Consider the following 4,631-nt stretch of genomic DNA (forward strand, 5'->3'; position numbering starts at 1 on the left):
TGGTAATCTTTGTATTTTGCCTCCAGCACCTGGTTCCATTTCCCTGTGCTTCCTCTGGTCCTGTTCCAGTCTGTGCCTCCTGACTCCAGCGTGCCCTGCACATTCCAAATTCTGTTGCACCATCAAAACAATAAATTATTCTGTTTTGCTCACTCTCAGATCTCTATCTTGATCTAATTCTGGCTCGGCCGTAACAAAATTATTTGACTTATGTGATTGTACCATAATTTTCTGCCATTTCAGGCTGAGTCAACAGTAAAAAAAAAACATATTTATCACTGTTTTGGTGTAATGATGGTTAATGTTTAAGAATTTTTAATTTGGATTTTGTCACTGCACATGACAGAATTTTTACAAAGATGAAAGAATAATGTCCAAACTGAGATTTTATCAAATTGTATTTAACATAAATGAAAAGGTTTAAATAGAGACTTCAGTGACAGCACCATTATATCAAGGAATTCTGACTATATGAGGGTTAGGGTTTAATGAGATGGAACAGTTTACTGTAAACTAATGTACTATGGTGCATAATTCTGCTGGATGATTTATACCAAACCAGAAATAATTTATTCACATATTTTGAACAACCGGTTTTACTGTCTACTTCCATTTGTATTTATGGCCCCATTAAATGTAAAACCTTTTTTAAAATAATACTACTGGATTATACTTAAACAGCTTTCCACTCTTTTAGCATTTTATGCCAGTAAATCTTGGCAACCTTTACAAATCAAATGTATGTTACAGTACCAAATTATGTGACAAAAAAGTGGAGACATTTCTTGAAAAAGTACAACCCCAATTCCAGTGAAGTTGAGACATGTAAATAAAACAGAATACAATCATTTGCAAATCCTCTTCAACCTATATTCAACTGAATACAGGTAGAGTTGGTGGTAGAGTTTTAATTTGCACTTGTTGATGTAGCAACGAACTGTGTTTGACAATGGTTTTCTGAAGTGTTCCTGAGCCCACGTGGTAAGATCCTTTATACAATGATGTCTGTTTTTAATGCAGTGCTGCCTCAGGAATCGAAGATCACGGGAATTCAATGTTGGATTTTGGCCTTGCCGCTTACATGTAGAAAGTTCTCCAGATTCTCTGAATCTTCTGATTATATTATGGACAGTAGACGATGGAATCCCTAAATTCCTTGCAATTGAATGTTGAGAAACATTGTTCTTAAACTGTTGGACTATTTTTTTTCCACGCAGTTGTTCACAAAGTGGTGATCCTCACCCCGTCTTTGCTTGTGAATGGCTGAGCCTTTTGGAGATGCTCCTTTTATATCCAATCATGACATTCACCTGTTTTCAATTAACCTGTTCACCTGTGGAGTGTTCCAAACAGGTGTTCTTTGAGCATTCATCAATTTTCCCAGTCTTTTGTTGCCTCGTCCCAACGTTTTTGAAACATGCTGCAGGCATCCATTTCAAAATGAGTAAATATTTGCAAAGTTTATCAGTTTGAAGATTAAATATCTTGTCTTTGTGGTGTATTCAATCATAGTATTCTGTTTTTATTCACATTTTACACAATGTGCCAACTTCATTGGAATCAGGGTTGTACAATAATTTATTGTTCAACATTCACAGTGAAATACAACAGGTGTATAACGTGTAGGTACATGATGACAGAGGCGTCCCGTCTCATAGCATTTTGCAGCGGTGACTTTCTGTTGCATGTGGGAAAATATGATTAGAGTATTGTGCTACTGACCATATGATTGTTGACTTAATGACAAAACCTGCAACAAAATTTAAGTTGGATGAGTTTGAAAAGTACATTTTTGAAGTGATGTGTTTTGATGTTTTATATATATACAACATCCCCCCCTTGCAATAAAGTGGGGATGTTGAGAAAATGCTCCCAATTAGTTAATTTGCTGTTTTCTTGTTAATTTGATAGTTGTTTGGTGATGGACTCATTATTTGCACCTGTGTCATGTGGGTGTGGTTTGTTAAATGAAGAGCCATGTGCAGCTGGTGTGAGTAACAGACAGTGTGTCAGTAGCTTTTTGCCTCCTTCTTTCAGTAACAGTAGTTTTTCTAGATGTTTCCTGGGTTCCACTCTTTGGGTTCTACTCCCATTTTTCACACTGTTAAATTGCAGAAAGTCTGTTAAACTTTTTAATTTTTTAAAGATTCCTTTGGAGGCAAAAAACTTCATGGTCCTTGAATCATTCTAAGCACTGCCCCCCCCACCCCCCACCCCCCACCCAAAAGGGCCAAAATGACATTTTGCACACGTTTAAAACTGATTTTTGGAAAAAAACTATTGAGTATCTTTTTTCTATAATTCTGCACATCAATTCCTTGGATCAATGTCAGTCTGGATTTTCATTGACCTTGAGTCATAAATACCCCTGTGACACCCAGAACGGTTGTTGTTTGACTTTTTGCTGCTCCTGTTTTGTTCAGGGTGACCAGCACAGATCCACATTGGGATTTGGCACAAGTTTTACTCAGGATGCCCTTCCTGACCAAAGTACTAAACAGGACACACTCTGCTTAGCTTCTGAGACCTGATGGGATCTCAGGCTGACTGCACCCCTCAGAACAGTAACTGGGGGAGAGAGAGTCATAGAATTTATGGGACACAGACCTTAGGAGGGTTCAGACCCTAAATTTGAGACACAACTAATGCTGCTCCCCATCAGTTATCAGAGTGATCAGTTTTAATATTATCAATAGTTCTTTAATTATTTGACTTTATCCCCAGGTGGATGACACCAGTCCATCACCTGTTACCTCCTCAGCCAAGACTGGTTCCCATTTCCACCTGGGTGGAGTCACTGAGACAATGCAGGTGAAGTTTCTTGTCCCAGGACACAGACGAGCCTGACCGGGAATCGAACCCTGGCCTATATGTTGGCTTATCTCACCGAGCTGCCTGCTTTATTGTGATCTCGCTCATAAAAATATGTAACATCACCTGTTTTGGTGTAAACTGTGGACAGTCTCATTAAAAGTGTTAAATGGTAAATAACTGTGTTTGAAAGTGGCCTCTAACATCTCATGCTGTGTTTATTTTGTTTTTTTGTTCTGTGTGTCTCGACCTGGCTTCACAGAGTAAAGTCTGCGCAAGAAAATTCCTGCCAGTTTGGTACTCGCCCCCCTCCAAAGTGCAGTTATTTTAATGGAAAATAATGTTTCTATATACAGGCCTATAAAAATGAATCATTCCTTTGGATTTTAATGTCAAATATCAAAAACTTACTGTCAGCCTGAATGAACTTACAGTTGTTCTCCTGGTTCATTGTGACACCAGATGTTTTTCTTTGAACCCACCACACAAATGTTCAACCACTACTCAAAGCTGTCACAGGTGTCTTGGTGGCTTCCCTCACTTGTCTCCTTCTTGTAGATCACCTCCTGCTTCATGTTTTTTTTAAACATTTAAAAAAATAAATATAAAGCCTTTAAAAAAAAAAAACAACTTTGATTATGTCATAAAACGTTGCAACCTGACAAGGTCCAACAGATGAGTACAGTTTATAGCTAATGAAAGTGCAAATTTAAAAGCATATTTTTGCTTCAGATTTAAAGCCTTTGTGCTGGATATAGAATTTGAAGTTTGACATTGGTGCCATCTAGTGGTAGTGACATAACAGTGAGGCACCAACTTAGAAACATAATTTTTGAAGCAGCTTCAAACAAAGGAGGATGTGATAATGATTTTTATTCTAACCACTAGGTGTCAGTAATGATCAGCCGCCAAATGTATGATAAGACACACAGGAGGAGCACACACACCTATAAACTCTACAAAACAAGGAGAAGGCAGCAGAAGATAACAGGCTGAAAATAAATCGACACAAACGTCAAGGAGTGAAGCACCATGTTTTAAAAATAGGCCATTTGCATATTTGAAGAGAAGGAGAGCGCTGTGGTTTTTAAATTTGCTGTCTCAATTCTACAGCATCGAATGCAGTCGTGAACATCAGCTCTGACGTCTCTTCTGACACAGACCACAGACTGAATGGGGCAACTCGTGTTTAATTAACTTAAGAGCTGTCAGCTGGCTGTTAGAAGCAAGTTAGAGACAAAACAAAACCTGCTGATTTCAATAGACAATCAATGCAGCCTGAGGTGTTTTCATTGGGCGGCCAGTCGCAGAAGTACGAATTCTCGCCTTCGGATTGGCCACTTCACTGGAAGTGACATGGCTCCGCGGCAGCCCATTGTTTGAAGTAGAGGTGAGCGATACCGTGAATTTTGGTATTGATCCAATACCAAGTAAATACAGGCCCAGTATCACCGATATCGATACAGATGCTGATACTTTTTCATATTTAAGCTTCATAGATCCAAAGGATCCAAAAGGCCTAGGATAGAATTTCGCCAAACGTACGTGACAACAAAATACTTTATTATCACAATCAACATTTTTGTTTAAAAAAAATATCACTCAACACAACTTAAAACAAAATCTCCTGAGGTATAGCGCTGACAAACCACAATACAAGGGTGCGCTGCTCCGTGTTGTGTGACTCAGTGCAGTGCTGCTCTTAAAGAGAGTAGACTTTGATGAATCTGCGTGCGCAACAGTCAGTGTGTGCGGGAGAGAAAAAAAGCTTGAGTATCAGTCTTTTTACACGAGGATCACTCAATATCAATACCAGCGTT

The 4,631-nt window shown here is 38.6% G+C and overlaps 1 long non-coding RNA gene across 1 annotated transcript in view; it reads right to left on the minus strand.

The window, feature by feature from the left end:
* Positions 1–372: 372 nt before the first annotated feature.
* LOC117503119 overlaps positions 373–4,631 on the minus strand; it is an 11,376-nt gene continuing 7,117 nt past the window's right edge. Inside the window, exon 3 of the long non-coding RNA XR_004558487.1 lies at positions 373–606. This is a non-coding gene — a long non-coding RNA (uncharacterized LOC117503119). The remainder of the gene's footprint in view (positions 607–4,631) is intronic.

The sequence above is a fragment of the Thalassophryne amazonica genome, chromosome 21, assembly GCF_902500255.1.
Source record: "Thalassophryne amazonica chromosome 21, fThaAma1.1, whole genome shotgun sequence".
NCBI lineage: Eukaryota > Metazoa > Chordata > Actinopteri > Batrachoidiformes > Batrachoididae > Thalassophryne > Thalassophryne amazonica.